We start from the raw sequence: 16,465 nt of genomic DNA, 5'->3' as shown, positions 1-16,465 counted from the left end.
ATAAGCATTGAGCATTCCTTGACTTGGTTTTTCCATAAAGGATGAAAAGCAAATAACAGTGACATGTTGATTTCACTCATCAACCTGAAAAATATAGGGTTTTCAAGGCTATAAATCTTTACCAAAGCAGACTGCCACATCTGCTGACCTTTTTGGGTTACCCGAGTGCTTTTATCACTTAGATGCCAGGGCTCCTATTACAAGAATTTGCAAGACATCACAAAATGGAGTATAATTACAACAGATCACAAAAGGGAGGCTATTTCACGTATATTATACGGTAGTTCCAGGCACTGTCACTGAACAAGGTTGAGTTGGGCTGCCCTAACTCCTGCAGCATCAGCCTCAGCTCAGACAGATACTCTCGAAGATTCCCCAGGTGGAGAGTACTTTGGATGCCCAGGTAACACCCCCTGGGTCTGGGAGGTTCTCAGTGCAGGGACCCTAGGTTCAAAGGAATGTGCTCCATTCCTAGCTCTTCTTTCATGGTGGTAGTTAGGTCCTTCCTCTCTCTGCTTGCTTCTCTCTCAGTTTACGTCTTGTAAGATAAAAGATGTGACTCAATTAAGAGGCGTGACTTCAGTAAGGATGGTGACTTAAGATGCATCCCACCCTAATACTGCCTCATTAACATAACAAACATAATCTTATCCTCATTAACATAAGATAAACACGCTTGCTGAACATAACAAACACAACCCATTCACAAATGGGATTATAACCACAGGCAGAGCTTAGGATTTACGACACATCGGAAAACGGAAGTTAATTACATCAGATCACAAGAAAGGATAATTACATTGCAGGTACAGGTGCTGTCAAGAAACAATAAGATCGAATTGGGCGGCCCTAACTCCTGCAGTATCAGACTCAGCTCTGCCAGATACCCTCGAACATTCCTCAGGTCGAGAGTACTTTGGGTGCATACATAACATGCCAGAGGGATGGTAAACAATCTGAGTCTAAACTTGCTCAGCAAGAGGGTGTGCTGCACCAGGCTCTCCAGGGTTGCCATGGAGACTGAGTTTGCACAGAAGCTGAAGGTGGTGAGCTGGGAGCAGTGGCCCAGGGCAGGCAAGATGGCAGTGAGCTGGTAGTCGGCGATCCCACACCCATCTAATTCCAGGCGGTGGAGGGTGGCTGAGGCTCTCTCTAGCAGAACTTGCAGGAACTCGGGACTTAAGCTGATCAGGTTGACATCACTCAAATTAAGGTACCTTAGGTGGTTGGTGCTCGGGTAGGAGGACAGGTATGTCAAGTTGGACTCCAAAAGCCAGCAATTTGTTATCAAGGGCATCTCCAAGGGGGTCTTCAGACACCTGAGCACCTGGTCTAGGTGGCCTTTCAGGAAGAAGACACAGTCCAGGTGGAGCTCCTGGAGCTGGTGCAGACTGAGCAACTGAGAGGTGAATTGGGCAACTAGCTTCTCCACTTCCTCCACCACCCAGGGAAAGAAGGAATTAATGATATGAGAGGCAGAGTCTGCTTCAATTAACTGTCTGGCCCAGGTGAGGCGCAAACCTGGTCAGGATGAATAGGTTCTAGGAGCCAATCACTTCTACCTCCGGAACACAGTCCAGCTGCACCATCTTCAGGATCTTCGTAATATGTAGGAGTGGCATATCAATAAACTCCAGCTTCCTGCAGTACAGGAGTGGCAGACCTTTTCTCTGCTTGACCTTCTTAATGACGAAGGTGAAGAATTCATCCAGGGCAGCCTTGTTGAGAAACAGTTCTTCCATAAGTAAAACCTCTGCAGCGGCTAAGGGTTGCTTCTCCACCGTCCTTGAATGGTCCACTTTTCCCCTCTTAGTCTTGGGCTGGGTGGCCTCTGGTTCCTTGAATGAGCACATAGAGGCCCAGGCCCAGGTTCTGGACGATATGTTCCAGAAGTTGGTATTCCCGTTCACCCATAAATGCAGCACTTTCAGTTTCCATCTCCTGGGGCGATGTAGTACACAAGCCTAGTCAGTGCAGCATTTCAGATGTCCTGGTGAGGCTGCTGAGCCTTCATCAGAGCCGCAGGGGGATGTGGGTGAAAGGCCAGGACAATTCATTCATCATCTCTCGTGTCTCCCAGCGACAGCCGCCATGAACAAGGGCAGGAAGAGCTCCATGGACGGTGATTCCAGAGCAGTGTTGGCAAAGGCCTCATCCCGCAGTAGGCTCTGGTTTGCAAGGTCCAAGATTCTGGGTGAGCCACACCTGTTCATGCTGATAAATCTGCTTCGAAAGGAATTCTGATCTGTGGTTTGCAGGGAGGGTCTGCTGAGACCTCAGGGAGAGTCAGGGTGATGACTCCAGTGTTCCAGGTTCTGGGTCCTTCAGAAACTTTTATAGACCTTTCTGGTCACATTCCTCCCTTTTTCATCTTGTGGTTCTGGGGGGTGGCAAGTCCCAAGTTCGTGGGTCAGATGTCGGGCTGGAGGCTTCTCCTGATTCATACAGCTACAGGGGCTGACAAACCCCAGATTGGAAGGCCAGACCACTGGTCAATGGCTACGGAGGCCAGGAATAAAAGATCTGCTGATAAGAGAGTGGGCTGCTGGATCAAGGGCTGCGAACCCAAGATCAGCAGGTAAGATGGAAGGCAATTGGCTCAAGTCCCAAGAAAGGGAGATCAGTTGATGAGGAGCTGGATGCAGAATCCAGAGTGAAGAGCGCCTTACTGGAACATCCAAGTATATAACAGAGGCAGCCACAACCGAAAAGTAAATCCCCTTTCAACTGATTGGCTGTTCATAACAGACATCATCATGGAGGTGACTGCATTTTACTAAATCTCATCATGGAGGTGGTTACATTATTAGATAACTGCCAAACTAACCTAACTACCAAACCACTGGGAAACATTACCTAGTTAAGTTGACACACAACCTTAACCGTCACAGTCCCCCCTGTTCAAGCCTCATTTGTCAACTGATGGACTCCGATGTTGCCTGTCCTGCGAAGGAGTGGATGTGGCCAGGCTGAACAGATTTGAGGAGCCATTCACTTCCACCTCTTGGATACAGTCCAATGACACCATTTTCAGGATCTTCCTAATATGTAGGAGTGGAATATCAACAAACTCCAGCTTCCTACAGCACCGGTGTAGCAGACCTTTTCTTTGCTTGATCCTCCTATGGAGGAAGTTAAGGAATTCATCCGGGGTGCCTTTTTTGAGGCATAGGTCTCCTATGAGCAGCTCTATGGGGGCAAGGGCTACTTCTCCCTCGTCTTTGAATCGCCCGCTTTTCGCCTCTTAGTCAAGGAGAGATATGTCAAGTCGGACTCCAAAGTAAGCAATTAGTTATCAAGAGAGCCTTCAAAGAGGGTCTTCAGGCATCTGGACCAGGTGGCCTTCGAGGAAGAGGACAGAGATCAGGTGATTTTTGCTTTTTCCTATGATCACTATTTCAGTGCTGGAGTTTCTTGCCCATCTATGTCAAGAAATTTGGAAGACAGTTTCCTGGACAACCGACTGGAAGATATCCATATTTGTGCCCATTCTAAAGAAAGGTGATCTAACAGAATGCAGAAATTATCAAACAATATCATTAATATCACACACACGTAAAATTGTGCTGAAGATCATTCAAAAGCGATTCCAGCAGTACATGGACAGGCAGCTGGCAGAAGTTCAAGCCAGATTCAGAAGAGGATGTGGAAGGAAGGATATCATTGCTGATGTCGGGTGGAGCTTAGCTGAAAGCAGACAGTACCAGAAGATGTCAAGCTATGTTTTATTGACTATACAAAGGCATTCGGCTGTGTGGATCATAACAAATTACTGATAATACTGAGAAGAATGGGAATTCCAAAACACTTAATCGTGCTCATGCGGAACCTGTACTTAGAACAAGAGGTAGTCGTTGAAAAAGAACAAAGGGATATCGTGTGGTTTAAAGTCAGGAAAGCTGCGCATCAGGGTTGTATCCTTTCACCATATTTGTTCAATCTGGATTCTGAGCAAATAAACCAAGAAGCTGGACTATATGAAGACGAATGGGCCTCGGGTTTGGAGGAAGACTCATTAACAACCTGTGATATACAGATCACACAACTTTCCTTGCTGAAATTGAAGAGGACTTGAAATAGTTACTGAAGAAGATCAAAGACTACAGCCTTCAGTGTGAATCTCAACATAAAGAAAGCAAAAAGCCATACAACTAGACCAATAAGCAACATCATCATAAACAGAGAAAATATTGAAGTTGTAAAGGATTTCATTTTACTTGGATTCACAATGTATGTCTATGGAAGCAGCAGTCAGGAAACCAGATGATGAATTGTGTTGGGCAAATCTGCTGCAAAATACCTCTTTAAATTATTGAAAAGCAAAGAAGTCACTTTGAGGACTAAGGTGCACCTGACCCAAGCCATGGTATTTTGAATTCCGCACATGCATGCGCGACCTGGACAATGAATAAGGAAGACTGAAGAGGAATTGATTCACTTGAATTCTGGTGTTGGCAAAGAATATTGAATATACCATGGACTGCCAGAAGAAGGAACATGTCTGTCTTGGAAGAAGTACAGCCAAATTCTCCTAGGAAGCGAGGATGGGAGACCTCATCTCACGTACTTTGAACATGTTATTAGGAGGGATCAGTCCCTAGAGAAGAGCATCGTGCTTGGTAATGTAGAGGGCCAACATAAAAGAGGAAGACCCTCAAAGAGATGAATTGATACTGTGGCTGCAACAATGGGCTCAAACAGAGCAAGGATTGTGAGAATGCCAAAGGACCAGACAGTGTTCCCTTCTGTTGTACATAGGGTCACCATGAGTTGGACCCCACTCCACAGCACCTAACAACAGCAACAGCAAGGTTGCTGTCAGAATTAGAGGAAGCACAGGAGAGAGGTTAAAAAGCCAGTGGCCCTTGAGTTGATTCTGACTTATAGTGACCCCATGTGTGTCAGAATAGATCTGTGCTCTGCAAAGTTTTGAATGGCTGATTTTTTGGAATTAGATTGCCAAGCCTTTCTTTGAGGAAATCAACACAGGAGGAGGAATAATTCCTCAGGCACTAAGCTTGTGTAGGAGGAATGAAGGTCCTACCCCAATCTCTAGCTGCTTCTAATGTATTTTAGCAAAACCCTCACTGAATATGGTTGTTATAGTTTGTCCCAAGCAGTAATGGAGTCTGATTTTTGTGACCCTTGGGAGTTTAATTTAGAAATTAATAAGTCATTAAATCTGCTGCAAGGGAATCATGGAGAAATTTTCACAATTAGCATAGTTATTTCAAAATAAGTTGAGTGCATGTGATAATGAGTTTGGTGGAGTTATGTGAACATGCTCCAAGCATTTGATTAGGATAATATGATTTAAGAGATCGGTGGAAAAATTGTCCATCTGAAAAGAATTCTGAATTTAGAACTTGATATAGCCGATGTGGAGCAGATTATAGATCACAAAGAAAGGGAATTGACAGATCAGGACCATCTTACTTATCTAGTGCTGCTATAACAGAAATACCACAAGTGAATGGCTTTAACAGAAATTTATTCTTTCACAGTTTAGGAGGCTAGAAATCCAAATTCAGGGTGCCTACTCCAGGGGAAGACTTTCTGTCTCTGTCAGGTCTGGGGGAAGGTCCTTGTCATCAATCTTCCCGTGGGTCTAAGAGTGTCTCAGATCAGGGACACGGGTCAAAGGAGAATGACTCAAAATACGACCGAATCATGTAGATTGAGTCATGCCTTGTTAACATAACGGCCTCTAATCCTGCCTCATTAAAATCATAGAGGGTAGGGTTTACAATACCTAGTATAATAACATCAGATCACAAAATGGAGGACAATCACACAACTCTGGTAATCATGGCGTAGCGAAGTGGGCACTTATTTTGAGGGGACACAATTCCATCCATGACAAGACCCTAATGGATTTTGAAGAGGAAAGAAATGCTGAAGAAGAAAAAAATAACGAGGAAGAAGATGGAGAGAAATTGTCGAAAAATTTACAGAGAAAAGATTAACTGGATAGTTTTCTAAACTAAATCAGGGGCTTCGGTTGCTTGAAAACATGGACCCAAGCAATGATCGTTTTGCTAAAGTCAATAGATAGATTCGGGAAGCAGTGAGATGCTAATGTTAAACATATGAAGAAGAAGAAGAAGAAAAAAAGACCCTACACACAACTCTCACTGAATTTCTGACTAGAAACGCCAATCTCATACTCAGGGATAAACCAGATGATCCAGAACCTTCCACAAGTGGAGTTATTTCTGCTACTGACAAAATGCCAAAGTCGATCCCGCCGTCCAACTCTGCTGCATCGTTGGAACAGTTTTATGATGTATGTATTTTTTATGTATGTATTAAAAAATATCTGTAAGTTTATATGTAATGTTTCCAACCCCCAAAGACAAATAAAGATCGGATATACAAAGATATTGATAATAAAAGGCAAAAATAATGAAAACTAAAACAAAAGAAAAAACGAGATATTCCACTGACATCAGAACAGACTTACGACGGAGTCGTGAAACTGAACCCAGTGGATGTCAGGGACTACCTGTATTTACTGTGCAGATGTACTGGACTCTTTGTTTTTATCACTAATTAGCCTCCGTTTTTCACAGCGGCTGTACCATTTGATGTTCCCACAAGCAATGGATGAGGGTTCCTTTTTCTCCATAACCTTCTCAACACCTACTGTTTTCCTTTCTCCCTGTTTATTTATCATTGCAATTCTATTCCTCTTTTTTGACAGTGTAACAGGACCCTGCATAATCTAGGTCTGGTGACTACAAAGAAACATTCCCTAACTCAGCCCAGCTGAGGCACCGATGAGCTGGCAAAGGGAGGAAACTTCTCAGCCAGTAGGAGGGAGTCACACCCACCTGAGAGGCCAATGAAAGGAAGGACCATCCGTCCAGTCAGCTTTCTGTCCTGGACTTCTGAGAGGGAGAACCTTTCACTTGAGCCTCAAGAGGGAGATGGAAACCAAAGGCTTAGGCCCCACAGTCCCTCCACCCAGCCCCCTGATGATCAGGCCTCCTTCCATCCTAACTCCTTTAAAGAATGAGGCTCAGAAGAGGAGGAGAAACCCTTTAAAGGAAAAGGCAAGATACTCTCTACTCAGTCTAGTGAGCGCAGCACCCAAAGGTGAGGAAGGGACTTGGGCTCTTTGTAAGGAGGCTGGACGGATAGGTGGTCGGGGATACAGAGTCATGCATCTTTGGTTGGGTTTTATTTTGGGGACAAAAAAAAGAAAAACAATAGCCCATTGCTATTCAGTTGATTGTGAAGCATAGTGACCCTGCACGTGTAAAGGAGATCTGTGCTCCATTGGGTTTCAAGGCCGTGACTTTTTTGGAAGACGAACACCAGGCCTTTTTCCCAAGGTGCCTCTAGGTGGGTTCAAACTGCCAACTTTTTGCTTAGTAGTTGAGTGCTTACCCACATGCTTTCTCCACAGGGGTCTCTCTGGTCACTTCCATAAAGAAGAAGAAAAGGGTCATGATGCTGGAGATTAGGCCGGGGGTGCCCCCTACAGGGGACACTTGAAACTCGCTCCAGGCACAGCAAGCTGTCCAGAGCCTGGTCCCCAGGAGACCAGCCACCCCCTCTTTGGAAAAGCCAAGTGACCTCCCTCTGCGCTTTGTCCAAGGCCTTCTACTAGCTTGTGTCCCAGGTGCAGGCCCAGCAGGCACATTCCCTGCCACGTATAGGAGCTCTCGGGGCTCACCCAACTCCAGGGGCAGCTGTAAATACCTGCCCAGACCTTCTACACAATGGCCACCCAGGCGGCCTACATCTTCCCTGCTGAGGGATGACTCACCCTGCCCCACTGCTTGGCTCCAGGAACACAGTCATGGCCTTGACATTTTCAGGGGTTGTTATTGTCAGGTGCCATCCAGTTGGTTCAGACTCATACTGCCCCTCTGTACAACAGAAACACTGCCTGGTCCTGCATCATCCTCACCAAAGTTGTTATGCTTCAGCCCATGGTTGCAGCCTCTGTGTCAATCCATCTTGCTGAGGGTCTTCCTCTTTTTTGCCGACCCTCTACCAACTACGATGTCCTTCTCCAGGGACTGGTCCCTCCTGATAACATGGCCAAACTATGTGAGACAAAGTCTTGCCATCCTTCCTTCTAAGGAGCATTCAGGCTGTACTTCTTCCAAGAGAGATTTGTTTGTTCTTCTGGCAGTCCATGATATATTCACTCTTCTTCCCAAAGACCATAATTCAAATGCATCGATTCTTCTTCAGACTTCTTTATTCATTGTCCCGGTTGCACATGCATGTAAGGTGATTAGGAACACCATGGGTTGGGTCAGGCGCACCTGAGTCCTTAAAGTGATATGTTTGCTTTTTAACTCTTTAAAGAGCTCTTTTGCAGCAAATTTGCCCAATGCAATGCATCATCTGATTTCTTGGCTGCTGCTTCCGAGGGCATTCATTGTGGATCCAAGTAAAATTGAATCCTTGACAACTTCAATGTTTTCTCCATTTGTCATAATGTCGCTTACTGGTCCAGTTGTGAGGATTTTTGGTTTCTTTGTGTTGAGGTGTAATCCATACTGAAGGTTGTAGTCTTTGAACTTCATCAGTAAGTGCTTCAAGTCCTCTTCACTTTCAGCAAGAAAGGTTATCTCATCAGTATATCACAGGTTGTTAATGAGTCTTCCTCCAATCCTGATGCCCCAGTCTTCTTCATATACTCCAGCTTCTCTGATTATTTGCTCATCGTACGAATGGAATAAGTATGATGAAAGGATACATCCGTGACACACACCCTTCCTGATTTTAAACCACGCAGTATCCTCTTGGTCTGTTCAAATGATTGCCTCTTGATCTAGCTACAGGTTCCCCATGAGAACAAATAAGTGTTCTGGAATTCCCATTCTTGGTAATGTTATCCTTCATTTGTTATGATCCACACAGTTGAATGCCTTTTTATAGCCCCCTCCTCCAAAAAAAAAACACAGTTAGATATCTTCCTGGTATTCTCTGCTTTCAGCCAAGATCCATCTGATACTAGCAATGATATCCCTAGTTTCGTGTCCTTTTCTGAATCAGGCTACTGCAACTGATTTTCAATGATCCCAGCAAAATTTTACTTGTGTGTGATATTGATGATATTGTTCAATAACTTCTGCATTCTGTTGGATCACCTTTCTTTGGAATGGGCACAAATATAGATCTCTTCCAGTTGGTTGTCCAGGAAGCTCTCTTCCAAATTTCTTGGCATAGATGAGTGGGCACATCCAACACTGCATCCATTTGTTGAAACATCTCAATTGGTATTGTGTCAATTCCTGGAGGCTTGTTTTTTGCCAATGCCTTCAGTGCAGCTTGGACTCCTTCCTTGAGTATCATCAGTTCTTGATCATATGCTACCTCCTGAAATAGATGAACGTCAACCAATTCTTTTTGGTACAGTGACTCTGTGTATTCTTTCCATCTTCTTTGGATCCTTCCTGCATCATTTAATATTTTCCCTGTAGAATCCTTCAGTATTGAAACTTGAGGCTTGAATTTTCTCTTCATTTTATTTCAGTTTGAGAAGTGTGAAGCCTGTTCTTCCCTTTTGGTTTTCTATCTCAGGTCTTTGCACTTTTGATTGTAATACTTTGTCTTCTTGAGCTGCCCTTTGAAATCTTCTATTCAGCTATCTTACTTCTTCATTTCTGCCTTTTGCTTTACCTCCTCTACATTCAAGAGCAAGTTTCAGAGTCTCTTTTGACTTCCATTTTGGTCTTTCTTTCCTCTCTTTTCAATGACCTCTTACGTTCTTCATCTATGATGTCTTTGATGTCATTCCACAACTCGTCTAGTCTTCAGTCATTAGTGTGTAATGAGTCAAATCTATTCCTGAGACGGTCTCTAAATTCAGGTGTGAAATATTCAAGGTCACACTTTGGCTCTTGTGAACTTGTTCTAATTTTCTTCAGCTTCAACTTGAACTGGCAAATGAGCAATTAGTGGTCTGTTCTGCATTCAGCCCCTGGCCTTGTTCTGCTATTGTTCTGATATTAAACTTTTCTATCATCTCTTTGCACAGATGTAGTCAATTTGATTCCTGTGTATTCCATGTGGCAATTTTCACGGGTTGAGTTGCCGTTTATGTTGTTGAAAAAAGGTATTTGCAATGAGGCCTTTGGACTTGCAAAATCTATTTTGCTCTCTCTGCTGTCATTTCTATCACCAAGGCTATATTTTCCAACTACTAGTGCTTCTTTGTTTCCAACGTTCCCGTTCCAATTACCAGTAATTATCAATGCATCTTGCTGTATATTTGATCAATTTCAGACTGCAGAAGTTGTTAAAAATCTTCAGTTTCTTCATCTTTGGCATCAGTGGTTGGTGTGTAAATTTGAATAATAGTTGTATTGACTGATCTTCCTTGTACACGTATGGATATTATCCTTTACTGACAATGTTGTGCTTCAGGATACATCTGGAAGTGTTCTTTTTGTCAATGAATGCAATTCCATTCCCCTTCAATTTGTCAATCCGGGCACAGTAGACCATAAGATTGTCTGATTCAAAATGACGAATACCAGTCCATTTCAGCTCACTGATGCCTAGGATATCAATGTTTGTGCATTCCACTTCATTTTTGATGGTTTCCAATTTTCCTACATTCATACTTCGTACATTCCACTTTCTGATTATTAACCGATGTTTGAGCTGTTTTTGAGCATTCCACGTGAGCAAAGGAAGGTCCCAAAAGCGTGACTCCATCCATGTCATTAAGGTCGACCCTACTTTGAAGAGGCAGCTCTTTCCCAGTCGTATTTTGGATACCTTCCTACCTTAGGAGCTCATCTTCTGGCACTATATCAGACAATGTTCTGCTACTATTCATAAGGTTTTCACTGGCTAATTTTTTCAGAAGTAGACTGCCAGGTCCTTCTTCCTAGTTTGTCTTAATCTGGAAGCTCAGCTGAAACCTGTCCAGCATGGGTAGCCCCACTGCTATTTGAATACCAGTGGCAGAGCTTCCAGCATCACAGCAACATGCAAGCCACTACAGTATGACAAATTTAAACACATTTGGGGTACTGGTCAGTACTTGTCTTTTGTGAGGTACTGGTCAGTTGTTTTATTGAATGTCCCTTGATTTGGGTTTGTCTGTCCCCTCCTCCATAATTAAACTGGGATCATGGGTTTCTGTTTTCATTGGCTAATTTTCAGAAGTATATTGCCAGGTCTTTTATCCTAGTCTATCTTAGTCTGAAAGCTTCATTGAAACCTGTCCACCATGGATAACCATAATGACATGTGAACACACAAGCAACACACAAGCCGCTAAATTACACAGGGTGGGAAGACTTTTGCTCACTTACTTTAGTCACATCATGAGAAAAACCTATTGTAGAGAAAAACTTGAACGGTTTCAAGTTAAAGCAGAGAGGTTTACTGTGGGTTTAAAACAATTGCAATTGGGGAACTACTTAACTCATTGAAAACGAAACCAGGTAGTCCCCGAGCAGTGTCATTATACAAGTATTCTTATAGGGTAAAAAGAGGAACCAAAAGACAGGGAGAGCAATAACAGGAAATCAATAAATATTGTTATAATCACACACTCTGATTGGTTACTGATTACTAATAGTATAGTTAGTGATTACAGACAGTTCCACAGGATGCTTAGATCATGGTCAAAAGATGCTTACATGTATTTTCTTTGCCTATATGGAAAAATGTCTTATTGGCAACGGTACCCAGACACCTCTCTTTCTGAATATGCATATTTTGTAGGGTGCAGATAGTCACTTGGGTATACGGTTTCACATGCTGGTTTTGACCACTGAGGAAAACATTGCTATTAGTCTAGAAATCCAGATTAAAATTAGATCGTTTGGTCAGTATATTATGCCTCTGTCTTGCTGTTGGCACTGGAAGTTTTCTTTTCCTGAGACAAACCAATTGCTAGGAAAGGACATCATTTTAGGTGAAGTAGAGGGTCAGCGAAGATGAGGTAAACCCTCAGTGAGGTGGATAGACACAATAGTGGACTCAAACATACCAAAGATCGTGAAGATGGCCCAGGATGGGACAATCTTTTATTCTGTTATACAAAAGGTTACCATGAGTTGGAGGCAACTCTAAGGCAACTAACAGCAACAATGGGTTTTTGGAAGAATCTCACAGGGGTGATGTGCCCTTTTTACCATGCTGTAGCTTGAAGTACAGGCTATCAACATGATTTATCACTGGTGATGTTGATCTGAATCGCCTGAAATCAATATATTTTAAAATTGATGAAATATGATAGTATGCTAGCTCTGCATAAGATAGAGGTAGGAATAAGAATACCTAGTTCCATTTTTGTAGCTACATAAAAAAGTACCAGAAATATATTAAAATTGAACATTTTTTATTTGTCTTAAAGGCTGCAGTTAAGACTTCCTGGAAGATGGTATCATGAACTGTTCCACCCTCCTGTTGCTCCACGTGATCACCAATGAAAACGGCCAGAAATCAGTATTTTGAACACTGTAAGAACTCTAAAAAGCAATCAGAGGTTTGCAGCAACTAAGTGAATGCTAAATCAGGAAACAGCAATTTTTAAAGAGTAGGAAAACTTTTTTTCCTCTAATGACAGCAACCTTGCACCTCCCTGGATCTGTGGTGGCAGCAGCTGCAGTGGACTGTGCTGGATTGAGCAGAGCAGAATTTGCTAGCGGACTCTTGAGTGTATCTGCTCTGCTTTGTCTGGAAGATTCTGAAGGACTGAAGTTGGGTATTCCCCAAGGTTTGATCTGCCTCAGAGTTCACACAGGGCAAGGAATGGAAGAGTAAGCAATGCCTAAAGGCTCCCAGAGCCTTTAACCACCTGGGAACGAATAGTGGGAATGGCGCAAAGAATTAATTTCTAAGGAAGGAAGAAGAAGCCAGTGTCAGAATATCCTCTAGGATTTAGCCCTTTCAAAAACACTGTGTTTATGAGGAAACTGAGAAAAGTAAATGCATGCTCAGGGAAATATTGTATGCTCACCAGACACCTAAGCAGAACCTACACTTTGACTTCAGGCTGATCCTGAAGCACAGACCAAATTTGCAAAGACATAGAGAGGTGTTTTTTTGTTTATTGGTGTTTTTTTCTTTTCTTCTCTTTTTTCTCTCCTTTTTCTTTCTGTTTTCTCTTCTCTTATGTCCCCTTTCCATTTTTTCCATCTTTCTTTGCTACAAGGAAATACCAGTTTAAATGGGCTGGGGAACAAAGTCCTCAGTGTCCAGCCACATAGAGGAGGGCGATCATTTAAAAAAAAATTTAAAAAACATTTAGTGTGGTTCCTGAAAAAGTAGAACATAGAACCACCAAAAGACCCAGCAATCCAGTTCCTAGAGACATGCCCCACATAAACGAAAGCAGGAATGGCGTGAAAGCTGTACGTCAATGTTCATTGCAGCACTTTTCACAACAACCAAAAGTGGAAACAACTGAAATACCCAGCAACAGATGAAAGGAGAAACAAAATATGGTGTATAACCATAACGGTATACTACTCAGCCATAGAGAGAAATGAAATCCTACAACATGCATGAACCCTGAAAACATTATGTTGAGTGAAATAAGTGACTTACGAAAGGATAAACACTGTATGAATCTCACTTAGAAGAGAGAAACAAATATAGACAAAACAAAGATTATTAGTGGTTACCAGCGAGAGTCTTTCCTTAGCTGGAATTGAGTTGTTACTGGTGGTGGAATTACTGAGGAAAGGTTAGTGATAATGGTTTCATTTGTATCACAAGCAAGTAAAGTTCTGTTGAAGATAATTCAAAAGTGGTTGCAGCAGTACATCAACAAGGAACTGACAGAAATTCAAACAAGATTCAGAAGAAGATATGGAAGGGGATTTCACTGCTGATGTTGTCCAATTAGGGTCCCTGCCCAGGAGCAGTGGAGCCAATGAAATGTACTCCAAGTCAGAAAGAGTGACCTAGTTTATTTAGGAGGTGGCCACCAACGGGGGTCTAATAGCAACGCAGGCTGTCTCTATGGAATCCTCAAGGGCATTTTTACATTAGAGCTTACGTATGAATTTTACAAAGGTTCCAAGTGTAGTTATTCATTACAAGGTAATTACGAGAGGCTTTATCATACTAAAGAGATACATGCTGGACATCTGCTTATCAGGCTAAAGCTATACATGTTGGACATCTGGGCTCTAATCTTCCTGTGAGAGGTCGGAAGCCACATGAGGCCAGACAGCAAAACAAAGTCATTAAGGTATGCGGAAAGGAGAAGGCAAAGAAAAAAGAAAACAGCCTATAGGTTCATCATGGCGTTAGTTATGCCAAGCCCTCAATCGCCCATTTTGAAAAGGAGAAAACATGCTGGGGAGTATTTGGGTCACACTGATGCCAGATGGATCTTGGCTGAAAGCAGAGAATACCAGAAAGATATTATATTAGTCATCTAGTGCTGCTATAACAGAAATACCACAAGTGGATGGTTTTAACAAACATTTATTCTCTCACAGTTTATTGCTGTTGGGCGCCATTGAGTCAGTTCCGACTCATAGCGACCCTATGTGCAACAGAACAAAACACTGCCTAGTCCTGAGCCATCCTCACAATTCTTAAGCTTGAGTCCATTTCCGCAGCCACGTTGTCAATTCATCTTGTTGAGGGTCTTCCTCTTTTTTGCTGACCTTCTATTTTACGAAGCATGATGTCCTTCTCCAGGGACTGGTCCCTCCTGAAAACATGTCCAAAGTATGTAAGACATTATCTAGCCATCTTTGCTTCTAAGGAGCCTTCCGGCCGTACTTCTTCCAAGACAGACCCTTTCATTCTTCTGGGCCATCCATGGTATAGTCAATGTTCTTCTCCAACACCACAATTCAAAGGCATCAATTCTTCTTCACTCTTCCTTATTAACTGTCCATCTTTTGTATGCATACGAGGCAATTGAAAACACCAAGGCTTGGGTCAGGGGCACAATAGTCCTTAAAGTGACATCTTTGCTTTACAACACTTTAAGAGGTCTTTTGCAGCAGATTTGCCCAGTGCAATGTGTCTTTTGATTTCTTGACTGTTGTTTCCGTGGGTATTGATTGTAGATCCAAGTAAAACGAAATCCTTGATAACTGAAATCTTGTCTCAGTTTCTCATGTTGTTGCTTATTGGTTCAGTTGTGAGGATTATTTTTTCTTATGCTGAGGTGTGAGCCATACTGAAAGCAGTGGTTCTTTGATATTCATCAGTAAGTGCTTCAAGTCCTCTCCACTTGCAGCAAGCAAGGTTGTGTCATCTGCATACTGCAGGTTGTTAATGAGTCTTCCTCCAATCCTGATGCCCCGTTCTTCTCCATATAGCCCAGCTTCTGGATTATTTGCTCAGCATACAGACTGAATACGTATGGTGAAAGGATACAACCCTGATGCACACCTTTCCTAACTTTAAACCACAAAGTATCCCTTTGCTCTGTCTGAACAACTGCCTCTTGACCTATGTACAGGTTCCTCAAGGGCACAATTAAGTGTTCTGGAATTCCTATTCTTTGCAATGTTATCCATAATTTGTCATGATCCACATAGTAGAATGTCTTAGCACAGTCAATAAAACACAGGTAAACATCTTTCTGGTAGTCTCTGCTTTCAGCCAGGATCCATCTGACATCAGCAATGGTATCTCTGGTTCCGTATCTTCTTCTAAATCCAGCCTGAATTTCTGGCAGTTCCCTGTGGATACACAGCTGCAGCCATTTTTGAATGATCTTCAGCAATATTTTACTTGCATGTCACAGGAAGACCAGACAAGTCACGGAATGATATCAAGGACATCATACATGAATAAAGCAAGAGATCATTAAAAAGAAGAGAGAGAAAGATACGACCAAAATGGATGTCAGAAGAGACTCAAACTTGCTCTCGAATGTCGAGCAGCTAAAGTGACAGAAAGAAATGATGAAGTAAAAGAAATGAACAGAAGATTTCAAAAGGCGGTTCCAGAGGACAAAGTAAAGTATTATAATGACATGTACAAAGAGCTGGAGATAGAAAACCCAAACGGAAGAACACGCTTGGCATTTCTCAAACTGAAAGAACTGAAGAAAAAAGTCAAGCCTCAAGTTGCAATAGTGAAGGATTGTATGGGGAAAATATTAAACGACGCAGGAAGCATCAAAAGAAGGTGGAAAGAATACACAGTCACTATACCAAAAAGAATTGGTCGATGTTCAGCCATTTCAAAAGGTAGCATATGATCAGGAACCCAGAGGACTGAAGGAAGAAGTCCAAAGTGCACTGAAGGCATTGGCAAAAAACAAGCCTCCAGGAACTGACAGAATATCAACTGAGATGTTTCAACACACGGATTCAGCACTGGAAGCGCTCACTCACGTATGCCAAGAAATTTGGAAGACAGCGCCCTGACCAACCAACTAGAAGAGATCCATAAATGACTGATAAGGGATAGAAAATAAAAATAGGCATCTGATCTATCTGTAAAGTGACTAAGAGCTCAATGCAATCTTTCACCTTAGGTTTTACATTTGCTGTCTAGC

At 42.6% G+C, this 16,465-nt stretch overlaps 1 pseudogene; it reads right to left on the bottom strand.

Moving 5' to 3' along the window:
* Positions 1 to 769: 769 nt before the first annotated feature.
* On the bottom strand, positions 770 to 2,213 carry LOC101347397 (melanoma antigen preferentially expressed in tumors pseudogene; annotated as a pseudogene).
* Positions 2,214 to 16,465: the final 14,252 nt, after the last annotated feature.

The sequence above is a fragment of the Trichechus manatus genome, unplaced genomic scaffold, assembly GCF_000243295.1.
Source record: "Trichechus manatus latirostris isolate Lorelei unplaced genomic scaffold, TriManLat1.0 scaffold00386, whole genome shotgun sequence".
Lineage (NCBI taxonomy): Eukaryota > Metazoa > Chordata > Mammalia > Sirenia > Trichechidae > Trichechus > Trichechus manatus.
Note: the sequence above shows the minus strand (reverse complement) of the source record. Positions and strands in the feature narration are given on the sequence as shown.